This window comes from Rana temporaria, chromosome 2, assembly GCF_905171775.1.
Source record: "Rana temporaria chromosome 2, aRanTem1.1, whole genome shotgun sequence".
NCBI classification, from domain to species: domain Eukaryota; kingdom Metazoa; phylum Chordata; class Amphibia; order Anura; family Ranidae; genus Rana; species Rana temporaria.
Genome location: NC_053490.1, coordinates 214,763,599 through 214,778,723, shown reverse-complemented (window position 1 = coordinate 214,778,723; position 15,125 = coordinate 214,763,599). Strand labels below are relative to the sequence as shown.

General features: G+C 38.4%; 1 long non-coding RNA gene across 1 annotated transcript in view; it reads left to right on the top strand.

Annotated features, from left to right (window-relative positions):
* The window catches only part of LOC120926469, a 72,364-nt gene extending 58,060 nt beyond the window's left edge, over positions 1 to 14,304 (top strand). The window contains exons 2-3 of the long non-coding RNA XR_005746950.1: positions 891 to 1,270; positions 12,773 to 14,304. This is a non-coding gene — a long non-coding RNA (uncharacterized LOC120926469). The remainder of the gene's footprint in view (positions 1 to 890; positions 1,271 to 12,772) is intronic.
* Positions 14,305 to 15,125: the final 821 nt, after the last annotated feature.

Genomic DNA, 15,125 nt, shown 5'->3' with positions numbered 1-15,125 from the left:
CACAAATAGAAAAATCAACACAAGGGATGTAAATTACAGTTAGTAGGATGTGTCCCTTTTGCTGATTTCTCTTATATTAGTGAAACAAATCCTACTCTGTTCATGCCTTCATCTTTCCCCCAATGTAATCTTCCAGTGCAGCAGAGGTTAATACAACTAACAGGCTGTCACAGTCACTCATCAAGGCAGTCTGATTATGCCGACCATTTCTGCCTAGTCACACCATTCATATAAGCCATACTGCAGCTTATATGAAAGAAATGGGGTCTTTGAAGGATGGGTGGATGATTGATAGCTCCGCACCCTCCATTCATAGAAGCTGTAGTACAGCTTCTTTGAATGGAGAAGCTGGTCGGAAAGGGCGGGCATAGTCTGTCAGATAAAGGTTTGGGAAAGCCCCTTACCCTTCCCACCCACACCAGAAGATAATGGCAGTATAGATAAAGGGTCAGAATGGAGGAGGATTCCACTAACAGAAGAGGAATCAACACATGTGACATATTCTTATTGACTGTAAGTTATATCCCTTGTGCCGATTTTTCTGTGTCATTTTGACTGCACTAAGGTTATAAATTGTAATCAAATAACTTCAAAAAAATCCTACACGTCATCCTATATATGAGTAAATGTATATTAAAAAAGTTCTCAAATAAGAGCAAATAACTGTTTATTTGGGTTCACTGTATAACACTTTTGCAAAACTAGTTATGGAGAATATTGAAAATCCTTTCAATTTAAATTTTGAATAACTGAAACATTCAAAATTACTAATAATTACGATTTTACCATGTAACCTACTGACATTGAAGGAATTGTTATATTGACTAATATAAGATCATGGTTAACAGCACCTTATAAACTGAAAGGTTTATAAATGTTTCTTTATTCAGGTAACTCAGCATACCACAAAGGAAGTCAGTAATGACAGTCTTCCTTCTGTAAAGAGCTCTGAGGAAAGTGGATCACTGTTGGCTGATGTTAGCACTTGCGGCTGCGGGTGCAGCTCTGAAAGAGGTCTGAAATGGAGACAGAAAATATCTACTGGCTGCCTTCCACAAATATTAAAGAGGACCCGACCCACCCATCCCAGTCTACCCCTGTTCTGGTTTTTCCCTTATTGTTCAAGAGTTAGAAGAGGATGTAAATCAGATGCATTTTGATGGTTGATTATCCCAAATGTAACATGCCCATCAAGAATATCTGAAGGGCTGTAAATGGATCCTTTACAGAAATCCTTATAAGCTTTGAGATGATCATAATTCTAACACTGGTATGTTTAAAGACATGTCATTTACTTGGAAAAATGTTTTGCAATTCATACATTTTTTATTGTTTCCATTTTTTAAAAGTGTTTACCTTTTTTGATATATACTGTAGAACAACTAGGGCCCACGAAAACTTCCTAGGCATGCTTGTGGACATAATCTACTTTATCTCATTGTGGACACCAGTGGGAAACATTAGTTTACTAATCATGCAGCATACCTAGAAAAAGATCCTGACGCATTAAAACATAGTTAAAAATATGAAAAACCAAATCACAAAAATCTTGTGACCCATTTTCATCATACAACGAGCTGGAGCCAACTGTCGGCTGACATCACAAAGCCGGTCCAGGTTCGGGAAAAGTCGTTATCTGCCCAAATGTTTGGACTGGAACCTGGCTCAGCCTCTCAGGCACGGGGGCGGGGGGTGCAGAGAGCTGGTGAATGCTCAGGGAGCACCAAGTGATCAGCAGTGTTTGATCGCTTGGTTCTCAGTGTTAGTGCCAGTGGGGGAAATATGAAGCTTCTGACTAATGCTGCATCCCCCTAGGTAAGTATGATTCCAAAAAAAATCCCATACTTTTCTCTTAACGTACCTTCAAAAGTCTTTTCCAATATTAAAAAATCTGCAACTTTCAATAACATATTACCTGCTGATCCTGCCATGAAGACCTTTGTTAAGGTACTACTTCTTATTAGAGACACAACTCTCTGACCCTTTTTTTCCAGCTGTGCTACTGCGTTGTCAATCTGTCATACAGGTTCTGATGGAAACAACAAGTGGCCATTTCGACATGCATATTGTCCACTGTCATCATCATCAGGAATCCCACCCTGAGTGCATGTCTGTAGACAGAGAGTAGTTGAAAATAGGCTGTAGGAGATCAACAGCACTGAGATGCAATACAGATGAAATAAACATAAACATAAAAACATATATTTCAGTTTTAAACATTTTTGAATATTTATGACACACAATGTTTTAGCAAACTAAACAACATCCAGTTTAGCATGTAAGGGTCTTTTGTGACCAATGGAATTTACTCAACATTCTTTAAAGTGGAGTTTCCATCCCAATTTTTTTTTCATTATTGTGCTCATTATACCTATAAAAGAAAAAAAAAAAATGTTTTACTCATCTGGAAATGCCTGTTGCTATGCAGTCCCACAAAATCTGCCTTTGGAATCACCTAGGATCCTGACATCATCTCCCTCTAATGCTCCTGGGAAATGTGTGTCATCATTTCCCAGGATGCAGTGCGCTACCCAATTATCACTCCCCATCCAAGACTTCCAGGAAGTAAGTGCTTGTGGGCTTCACAATGCCCACAAGAAAAATGACAACGGTGTGGACATAGTTTTATAAACTATCTTTTTTGAATAACTATGCAAAGCGGCGGCGGATTGTAAAATAGTAAGTGACCGGATTTATATTATAAAAACGCATGATGAAAGGACATACATTTAAAAAATGCTAATTGTGGTTGGAACCCCACTTTAAGTACTATGTTATCAATATTTGTGTTAAAGTGATACTAAACAGAGAAGTGTTAATTGTCATAAATCATTCACATAAATAATATATATCATGGCAGTTTTTTTTTTTTTTAGCCTAGGTTTCCTCTGACAGTGGGATTGAAATCATCGGGATTTCATTACCTCATTACAGTCTGACTTTGGGGACAATTTCAGAGACATCTGTGCGGGTTCCTGCATAGATGTCTATACAAATCGCATCCCAAAGTCACCAAAAATAGTACAGAAACTACCTTTGGGAATCGGTTTGGCGCTGCAAATGCGGCATCGCACAGATTCTGATGGTGCCATTGCCATCAATAGCCGCCAATTTGGCACATGATTTGACATGTCAAATCACATGCCAAACGCTGCAATGTGAACCTTGGCTTAATCCTCTAAGTACCTTTTTCCTGCAGTGCTGTTGTGTGGTTCCATAATCTTTCCCTATTATTTGGCATCTGTTGAAAAAGATCTTTGGGAGCGGCTTCTATTACTCTGCTGATGTATGCTCTCTACAGTGTGAGGCCCCGTACACACGACCAGTTTCCTCGTCAGAATTCAGCTTCCGACCGAGTTTCTGGCTGAATTCTGCCGAGGAAACTGGTCGTGTGTACACTTTCGGCCGAGGAAGCCGACGAGGAGCTCGACGAGGAAATAGAGAACATGTTCTCTATTTCCTCGTTGTTCTATGGGAGCTCTCGTCCCGCCGAGCTCCTCGGCGGCTTCAGGGCTGAACTGGCCGAGGAACTCGATGTGTTTGGCACGTCGAGTTCCTCGGCCGTGTGTACGAGGCCTGAGTCTGTGTCTGGCCAGCTCTTATTGGTAATGTACTAGTAACATGACAAAAAGAAAAAAAGTTTCAGAAGAGTAATTCATATAAAATTATAAATAGAAAAAATCTGTTGTACAGCTCCCAATAAATCTTTATTGATTTTCAGATCAGAAGCATATTGTTTGTGTATTAATATGGTGTTGGCGGAGTCAAAGATGGCTGACATTAGTTTTCACTTTGTTCAGAAGACATTTGCATACAAGGCACCTTTTACTTTACATGTATTAGCAATTACATTAGATATAGTTAATACTGATGTATATTAAAACAAAGCATTTTTGTGAGTTTCTTAGTGAATGTAATCAATGAGCATACCATTTCTCACCCAAATAGTGTTAAGCAATAGGAGGACATGGAGGAGGAGGGAGAAAGGGGGTGTCATTTACCACTGTGTATACGCCCACGTGTGTGACTCTATAGTTATGCGGGTTGCACAGATAAGGAAAAGGAGGAAATTAATATCTTCGAAGGGAACTGAAATTGAGCATGTTCTGTAGAGGGCACCAGCTGGTCTACACAATCTTAACCTGCAACGGTGACACAGAAAAGATGGGAGGAACAGCTGAAGGCAGGATCAACCCGATATATTTCACTCTATACAAAACAAATGCTTTAGTGATTTTGTGAGTATGAACACTCTGTTATATGGCATGTAAATTGAGTATTTTGTAGTCTGAGTTTAATGACACTATCTAATGGTACTTTTGCTGTTTTTTGCATGCCGCTAGTGTCACAGATATATATATCTTTTGACTCACTGCTGCTGTTCACTGTTCAGGTATTTTTGAGTCATTAGGGTGTCTCATGTGTATATTATATTGTGCTGCACATTGCATTGGCATTCCAAGCTTGCTGAATATAATAAATGTCATGAATCACTGCCCTGTCATTATAACTGGCATATCAGATATTCATAGACCGCCATTAGGACATTCTAGTCATAAGTAATATTCTATTTTGACTGGCATTTTTATTGGCATGTTTTAGGGAAGTTCCTGTAGTAGTGCTGCTTATTTTTCATTTCCTTTTTTCTATACCACTAACACTACGCATTGTTAAAATGTTCTATTCCAAAAACTTACAAGGCACTTTAATTATCGAGGATAATGATATATCTATTTTTAAGTTCTTTGTTTTCTTGAGAGGGATAAATGTGTTTATAGTAGGAAGATATGAAGCATACTGACACTTCCAGACAAATCTAATATGTTGCAGCCCTTTCACACTGAGACACTTGAAAACTGTCTATAAAACACAGAGTACTTTTGCTGCACTTTCAGGCGCTTTTCAGACTCTTTTGAACTGCTTTTGAGATGTTATCGGTGCACTTTTTTGAAGGTCACGTGACTCAAAAACGGAACCATTTTGAAGCGCTTTTGAGGAGCTTTTGAGGAAATTCCTATTCATTTCAACGGAGAAGGGCGCTTTTGAGGTGCTTTTTTTAGCACTCCAAAGATGCTGCTTGCAGAAGTTTTTCACCTCCCCGCCAGCGCACGGCCCCTTCGTGAAAGTATCCATTGATTTTAAAAGAAAGTACTTATGAGCTTTCCAGGTGCTTTAAAAGTCATTGTTGAAAGAAAGACATAAGAAGTCCTGTTTGCAGTTTGTGAGAAGCCATGTAGGGGACACAGCAAACATGTAATCAGATAAGACCAACATGTAACCCTTATGGACTCACAGCAAAACACTACGTGTGGCAGAAAACTAACACCACACATCACCCTGAACAAGAAACATGAAACATGGTGGTGGCAGCATCGTGTTGTGGAGATGCTTTTCTTTAGGAGGGACAGGGAAGCTGGTCAGAGTTGATGGAAAGATGGATGGAGCCAATTACAGGGCAATCTTAGAAAAAAACTGTTAAGGCCCATACACACGGTCTGATTTTTTGACAAGAAACTTCAAAATTAGCAGGTTTTCAAAAAAATCTGACCGTGTGTATGCTCCATCGGACAAACTTTTACGGTTTTCATCGGACAAATGCTCTGCAAGCGGACACACTTTTTGGCAACAAAAGTCCTACGGTGCAAAATCCTATCGTGTGTACAGAAGTCCATCGGATTTTAGTCCAAAGTACAAACACACATTCTCAGAACCAATGTTAAAGTTAACCAACAATAGCAGAAGTTGACCAAAGGGTGGCGGTAAAGAGCAGAAAAGAGCAGAAAAAACACATGATTTGGCGAAAGTTAGCTGAAAAATTCCTGTCATGTGTATGCATACCAAGTTCACGGCCAATGCCCTTCAAACAAAAATCCACGGAAAAGTTTTTTTGAAGTCCGACCATGTGTATGAGGCTTTAGAGTCTGCAAAAGGCTTAAGACTGGGGCGAAGGTTCACCTTTCAGCAGGACAACAACCCTAAACATACAGCCAGAGCTACAATGGAATGGTTTAGATCAAAGCATATTTATGTGTTAGAATGGCCCAGTCAAAGTCCAGACCTAAATTCAATTGAGACTCTGTGGCAAAATGTGAAAATTGCTGTTCACAGGTGCTCTCCATCCAATCTGACAGAGCTTGAGTTATTTTGCAAAGTAGAATGGGCAACAAATGTCACTCTCCAGATGTGCAAAGCTGGTAGAGACATCCCCAAAAAGACTTGCAGCTGTAATTGCAGATAAAGGTGGTTCTACAAAGTATTGACTCAAGGAGGTTGAATACAAATACACGCCACACTTTTTGCATATGAATTAGTAAAAAAAAAATGAAAACAATTTATAATTATCCTTTTACTTCACAATTATGTGCTACTTTGTGTTGGTCTATTACATACAATCCCAATAAAATACATTTATGTTTTTGGTTGTGACATGACAAAATGTGGAAAATGTCGAAGGATAAGAACACTTTTTCAGGACAATGTACAATGTCTATCTATCTATCTATCTATCTATCTATCTATCTATCTATCTATCTATCTATCTATCTATCTATCTATCTATCTATCTATCTATCTATCTATCTATCTATCTATCTATCTATCTATCTTTCCTCATGATATTTGAATGACTGGCCTATTTAATAGCACTTGTGAATATGGCAACAGAAAAGTCTCCTTCTCTATATTCCATCACATATGACACACTGGACTGGGTAAGCAACCAAAACAAGGAATGCTTCTTTATTACAACAGTGCAAGCATACTGGGATTCATATTATAGTATTTCTTCAACTCTGCAAGAAAGTAATTACTTCTTGCATTCATTAATCTGTTTTTTTTTGTCCTGGAGAGGTGAAAATATATGATTTGCATTTGTATTTTAACATATTTCTCAGCAGGGAAAAGTGACCTACCACACTATGATGCCTGTTTCAATGTATGAATTTTACTGTGTTATAATTACAATATATTGCAATAAACCAGGATTGTTTCTGATGGATCAAATTGATGTACACAATGAAAAAACTTCAGTATTTTTAAATCAACATCTGTAATATATATTTAGCATTGCGTAAATAGACAAATGCAGAGTGCAATCAGCCATAATGCTAGCGCATCACATTTTCTGAATTCATCTGCAATATTAGGTATAATTCTGGGGATGTTGAAATTCATAAATACGTGATTATAGAGGGGCCATGCTGTGTGGTTGGAGAGAAAAATTGTATATAGAAACAATGTTCAAATATATCTAGTTATTTACAACTTCTGAATGCTGCTTATGCATATATTTTTAAACCCTGTGAAGAAGTTGCAACCCATCAAATCTTTATTTGTATGTTTTACCCTCCTAAAACTCATTTTGGATCATCATTTTCCCATATGCGGTAAACTTTCAATTTGTTACCTTGCATAATTTTGCTGTCTTAGCTGGGGGCAAGCTAAACATCTTTTTGAGATTTGCTAAAATGTATTGTGCATCTAATAATATAGTGTCCTGGTTTATTTATTTTGGGCTGTTTGCTATTAATTATTCAGGAGCATTGGCATATCATGGTACTCTTGGAAAGCACTTGACTTGCATGATCTAATCATTTAAGACAGATTGCCTATCACTGAGACCTTGTATTGAGTTGCCTGTTGACACTGTTGTGTCTGACTCATTTGTACCCAAAATTTCAGTTTTTGCCATTGAGCTTTGTAAACAAAAAGGAACTTTACTACAGAGCTAAGGGGTTCTTGGAAAACCTGAAAGGGGGCTCTAAATACTGTTTTAGAAGGGGATTACTAGATATTAATAGTGATATTTTATTATTTTTTACTTGCCTAACTCAGTCGTTGGTGTTTAAGTTAAGGCTGGAAATCTGTGCAGGTTCAATGAAACATGGCAAACATAGGGCTTAGTATGTATTGGCAAAAACTTTTTTCAGTTTTGGATAGAGTATGGAAAGGTTAAACCATTTATTAGACCGTGTTTTGCTGCCTGTGTCCCACTGGAGTGATTTTCCTTCACTTCCTGTTCAGATGATGCCACATGAAATAAGAGATGATCTCCCCAAAGTCATTAAAATTCCTGTCTTAGGCAGTTTTTACAGAGACTGATGTCTCCATTGGATATTGTATCCTTACCTGCTGCTCAGGTGACAATTCTAAAATGTTTGTTTTCCTCTTAACTTCAGGAATAGAGAGGGGTGAATCTCCCCAGTAGGGACCAATATTGCATTAAAAACTGAATCTATCCATTGTGATGCAATTGCCTATATGCTTCAGTCTAATGCTCTCCCTGCTAACTTAATGCTGTTGGTTACAGGTAACAGGTGTTTTATGTGTGATTCATCTCTCTCTGTAAGGACTGTTCATATGTTAAATAAGGCTAGCTTTTGAAAGGCCTTTAATTGTGTGATAACCCTGTCTACAACCTAGTGATTCTCAGAGGTGTTAATAGGTGTCAAACTGGAAGCAGACGAAACGTCTGCTTAGGAAACTCAAGTGTGTGAAGGTGGTTTGTTGTGTAAGGAATGTGCAGTGATTAGACATGATAATTGTCGGTCGGTGCCGACCTGTCTGGAATGTTTTAGTAATTAGCCTTACTGTGTGATTGGGTTGGGTGGAGATTTCATTGTTGCTTCAATGTCTTGGACTGTATAAAAAGCTGAGAAGAAAAACCATTAAAGTCTGTCTTGTTCAAGCAGTAAGCTTGTCTCATGTGTGGCTTTCTGGGCGACTCCAGGGATATCCCTCCTCGTGGAATATTGGGGTGATTTTCGTTATGGGAAGAAGGGAACGTTGACGGGGATATCATACCGATACCGTCACATCCATAATTAAATCGAGTTTATTAATTAAAACATAAATATACATCATAATTAAAGTATCGAAAAAGTTAGGATGAAAATAAGCACGATTTCCCATATTTTAATTCTCAATAGTTTTTTAGCGGAGACGACCTTTGGTTCCAAAGGGCTGTTTGTAAATAAAGTTGTTTAAAATAGTTTCACCCTACTATGTCAAAAGCCTCTGTTCCTCTTTAGTCTTTTTTTAAGGCAAGAATGTGATTGGCAGTGGACTGTTTCCTCACTGGTTACATACCGGTACCGAAAATCGCTTTGAGCATTGGTGACAAGAACATCAGCTGAGGGTATGCAGATAAAAGCCTGGTGATATACAAGAATGGAGGGACAACATTTTCAGTAAATGTACTTTTCTTAAAAAACAACCAAATGCAAATAAAACCATTAAGTGAATTCCTACTGTTGTCCAGAAAGCCTTGGTTAGAAAGAATACACAATATACTTGTAATATCTGTTTAAGATAATCACTTGCTGTCAAAATAGTTTGAATGGAACTTCAACCTTTTGTCACCTGATTCTGTGCAGCTCAATTTTCTTTCTGAAAACTATGGAAGGTGGTGGTCAGAAACTGGAAACACTTGACCTACCAAAAGGCTTGATTTATGGGCAGTCAGGAATACAAGATGAATGACAGAATGAAAAATTGAGCCACATGGCTAATAGACCTGTTCTGTCACTACATGTGCTGTTCATGGGTCTAAACTGGAAACAAAATCTTACTTACTGATGTTGCTTCTTGATGTTGACATTTTTTACATCCATAAATAATGGCATCGTCTAATTTGTGATAATAGAGATGTTTGCTGCACAATGGAATATGTCAAACCTTTAAAACAAGGAAGATAAGGCAGATATCAAAGGTAAATACTGCAGCTACAACATTAAGGGACATCTTTTTCAAAGTATTACTACAAAGTATAATGAACATTTTTGTTTTACAGAGTAGGTACAAGAAAACAAAATCTTTTAACCACTTGACCTCCAGAAGATGTACCCCCTTCATGACCAGGCCATTTTTTGCGATACGGCACTGCGTTACTTTAACTGACAATTTAACAGTCATACGACGCTGTAACCCAATTAAATATATGTCCCTTTTTCCCTATAAATAGAGCTTCCTTTTGGTGGTATTTGATCTCCGCTGTGTTTTTTTATTTTGTGCAATATAAACAAAGAAAAACAGACAATTAAAAAAAAATGTACAGGGAGTGCAGAATTATTAGGCAAGTTGTATTTTTGAGGATTAATTTTATTATTGAACAACAACCATGTTCTCAATGAACCCAAAAAACTCATTAATATCAAAGCTGAATATTTTTGGAAGTAGTTTTTAGTTTGTTTTTAGTTTTAGCTATTTTAGGGGGATATCTGTGTGTGCAGGTGACTATTACTGTGCATAATTATTAGGCAACTTAACAAAAAAAATATATATACCCATTTCAATTATTTATTTTTACCAGTGAAACCAATATAACATCTTAACATTCACAAATATACATTTCTGACATTCAAAAACAAAACAAAAACAAATCAGTACCAATATAGCCACCTTTCTTTGCATGGACACTCAAAAGCCTGCCATCCATGGATTCTGTCAGTGTTTTGATCTGTTCACCATCAACATTGCGTGCAGCAGCAACCACAGCCTCCCAGACACTGTTCAGAGAGGTGTACGGTTTTCCCTCCTTGTAAATCTCACATTTGATGATGGACCACAGGTTCTCAATGGGGTTCAGATCAGGTGAACAAGGAGGCCATGTCATTAGTTTTTCTTCTTTTATACCCTTTCTTGCCAGCCACGCTGTGGAGTACTTGGACGCGTGTGATGGAGCATTGTCCTGCATGAAAATCATGTTTTTCTTGAAGGATGCAGACTTCTTCCTGTACCACTGCTTGAAGAAGGTGTCTTCCAGAAACTGGCAGTAGGACTGGGAGTTGAGCTTGACTCCATCCTCAACCCGAAAAGGCCCCACAAGCTCATCTTTGATGATACCAGCCCAAACCAGTACTCCACCTCCACCTTGCTGGCGTCTGAGTCGGACTGGAGCTCTCTGCCCTTTACCAATCCAGCCACGGGCCCATCCATCTGGCCCATCAAGACTCACTCTCATTTCATCAGTCCATAAAACCTTAGAAAAATCAGTCTTGAGATATTTCTTGGCCCAGTCTTGACGTTTCAGCTTGTGTGTCTTGTTCAGTGGTGGTCGTCTTTCAGCCTTTCTTACCTTGGCCATGTCTCTGAGTATTGCACACCTTGTGCTTTTGGGCACTCCAGTGATGTTGCAGCTCTGAAATATGGCCAAACTGGTGGCAAGTGGCATCTTGGCAGCTGCACGCTTGACTTTTCTCAGTTCATGGGCAGTTATTTTGCGCCTTGGTTTTTCCACACGCTTCTTGCGACCCTGTTGACTATTTTGAATGAAACGCTTGATTGTTCGATGATCACGCTTCAGAAGCTTTGCAATTTTAAGAGTGCTGCATCCCTCTGCAAGATATCTCACTATTTTTGACTTTTCTGAGCCTGTCAAGTCCTTCTTTTGACCCATTTTGCCAAAGGAAAGGAAGTTGCCTAATAATTATGCACACCTGATATAGGGTGTTGATGTCATTAGACCACACCCCTTCTCATTACAGAGATGCACATCACCTAATATGCTTAATTGGTAGTAGGCTTTGGAGCCTATACAGCTTGGAGTAAGACAACATGCATAAAGAGGATGATGTGGTCAAAATACTCATTTGCCTAATAATTCTGCACTCCCTGTATTCTACTACTTTTTTAGTAAATAAAAGTTATAGCATCTACAAACTATGGTATACATTGTATATATATTTATTCATTTATTTACTAGTAATGGTAATGGTGGCGATCGGCGACTTATAGAGAGACTGCGATATTGCGGTGAACATTTGGACACTAACTGACTCTTTTTCGGAACCAGTGATCAGTGTTAAAAATATGCACTGTACCATGGGAGGTGTTTTTACTAGGGGGAGTAATTAATTTTATTACCTGCTTTGCAAGTAAAGAAAATCTATTACTTCCCAGATAACAGAACAGGGCTCTGCCTTGTTTATATAGGTGTTTTGTCCTGTATAAATTCATGATGATCGCCAGGTGTTGGCCATATCCTATTGGCCGTCAACCGCTGATCGACATCTGCTGTGTTTAATCACAGCACAGCCGGGTCACTGTCAGGATGCGCCCCCTACCCAGAAGTGTCAGATCTTGTACATACGTTCGGCAAGTGGTTAAAGAACTAAACTAAACCCAAGAAACAGATATAATATACTGCAGCTTACAAGTCTCTATGGGTGGAGGCTGTATTTTATTTATTTATTTATTTTTTCAGAACATTTTTGGCAAGTGCAAAAAAAAACTGTTGGTCCTCGTTACTTCATGTGAACTGAAAATAAAGCACCATTATTCTTATCTTTCTTATATAGTTATTAGTCCAATTAATCCATCATGTGATGGACATGAACAAGGGCACACATATTTTAGCCCAGCCTGGGGTGACAGCCATGGCTTTCTTCATAGATATAATGGAGAAATTTGTGTAGACGCAAAGGGACATAATGTGGGTTATTCAGTAGATTGCCAGGTTAAAATAAATGGAAAAAAATCCCCCCAAAAAGAAAAGGCCTAATCATAGTTGTGATAAATTATGTTTTTGGTTTTAGCTTTAGATACTCTTTTTGGTTTTGGGTTTAGATACACTTTCAGGGACATCTCTTCCATCTGCTAAATATCACTAGAGTGTTTTATGCAACTACTAAGGCTGCCTTAGAGCTGTTTTGTGCACATTACTACAATGGCAGTGAGCACATGAGACCAACTGTGTTTAATTATTTCTCATTGATATTGATTATGGTATCTTGATGGCTGACCATTGATGATTTTTTTTCCCTCTTTTCTTTAGGTAAGGGGCGTTTTACATCACCCTGCCAGAACCAGACACCACCGAACTTGTGTAATTTGCTATTTTACATCTTTATGTTTTATTTGTTCCTGTTCTCCAAATAAATTGCAGCACGTTTTCAAGAAGGAGTTCTAATCAAAATGTTGTCTTGAAATATCTAAGCATATGGCTATACTACACCCTAACAATCTATTTTTAATGCAAATCTATTTTGTACAAATCCTGGCACCTTGTGGATGAGTGGAAGCCGTCATGTAAGCACCACAGAAGCACAGCCTTGTGAATAAAAATGCCAACTTTCAACTGTTTATTCTGGAAATGTTCCGCTGGCACTGGAAACAGTTTCTGGCAAGCTCTGGTTATGTGAAGAGCTTATGTGGGCTCTTTATTTTCAGCCAATTCCACAAGTACTATTGAAAGCTGAGGCTAGAGAACATCTTGTCAGGGCTTCAGTAAGTAAAGAGTAAAAATATCTGTGCATCTCCAATCATCCAAATATTAAGTTAATTTGCATTTGCAAATTAAGAATTTCTTCTCCCTAAATGAGACCAGATTTTATTTTACTGCAGGTTTTAGCAGATTGAATAGTGGTTGCAATGGTAATTTTGCAGATGCTTATGCTTTTCCTTCCGCTAGTATTACAGCAAGCAAAATATGTCTTAACTTACTATTATTTTTCAGAATGGCACTAGATATAGAATATGCATTGCTTTAAACACATTGATTAAGGTATGTTGAAACATTTCTTGTGGAAGACGTTGAACTAAACTAGCAAATTGTCCCATCAACAATGTCTAGCTAGGTTAACATGATAAGCAAACATACACAAACAGCACTTACAAATACTGCTAAAGCTGTTCATATACTTTACGTCTCTCACTACAAAAAAATTAATAAAAAAAAATTGTATTTATGCGGTGCTCCTCTATGTACTTTTTCAATGGCTTCTTCCCTTTAGCATGGCCCTCACACTTCTCCTGGAAAATTAAGTAAAGTTATACTTTTCCTAAAACTCTCTGGAAATATGTAATGTCTTCCTATCACAAGGAGATCAATTAGCTGTGTTTGGAACCTACATTAGACTTGCTTGTTCCCTTTCCTTCTGCTTACAGAGTAAAGTAGATGTTAATTACAATATATCTGTACACAATCCTTAAAAAAATACACATTTTCCACAAGCTATTCATATGATAAAGTAGCTAGCCCAACACCTTCATGACATCGCCAGATTCTGCCTCTTAGAAATATATCCATCTAAGGCAATTTCCTGTCCTATAGAAAGAACGGAGAGGAAATATTTCCAAAGTAGGGAAAATCTTCACCGGAATAAATGTCACTGGAAGAAATGTCCCAATTCAGTGGCAACTTCAAACTTTGGATTCGGATTGAGACTAGCCACCAGACAAAAAGACAGGGTGACTTCCCCCAGTAAGGACAAGGACAAAACAAATTAACAGAGGTTCTAACTTTTCTCTACTCTATACACAATTAAAAAAAATTAAAGGGGTTGTAAAGGTAAAAAAAAAAATCCCTAAATAGCTTCCTTTACCTTAGTGCAGTCCTCCTTCACTTACCTCATCCTTCGATTTTGCTTTTAAATGCCCTTATTTCTTATGATAAATCCTCACTTCCTGTTTTTCTGTGTAACTACACACAGTAATACGAGGCTTTCTCCCCCCAATAATGCCCTTATTTCTTATGATAAATCCTCACTTCCTGTTTTTCTGTCTAACTACACACAGTAATACGAGGCCCCCTCCCCCCTCAAGAGAAAGCCTCTTGAGGGGGGAGGGGGCGAGCAGGAGAGTCAGAACGCCCACTAACACACAGCTCCTTTCTCTATCTGCAAAGTAGAGAGCGTTCTGACCTTCATGCTCGCCCCCTCCCCCCTCAAGAGGCTTTCTCCACACCAGGGAGAAAGCCTTGCATTACTGTGTGTAGTTACAGACAGAAGAACAGGAAGTGAGGATTTCTCAGAAGAAATAAGGACATTTAAAAGCAAAATCGAAGGATGAGGTAAGTGAAGGAGGACTGTACTAAGGTAAAGGAAGCTATTTATGGATTTCTTTTTTTTACCTTTACAACCCCTTTAAGTTTTGGAGTTAGATACACTTTTATTTGTTCAAAGCAGAGAGGCGTGCCTGATGGGTGCCTAGGTAAGCTTTATGCGGGACCCCATGGGATAGTTTAAAGGGGCTGTATGGCTTTCTTTCTACCCTTACTTAAAATTTCATGTTGCCACATGCTACAGGAATGGGTATTTTGCACAGCAACAAGTAGCAGATTGGGCTCAATTGTCAGGCAGCAAAAGCCTGTGCTACCGGAGCAGTTAAAGAGAGCACCTGCCTTTAAC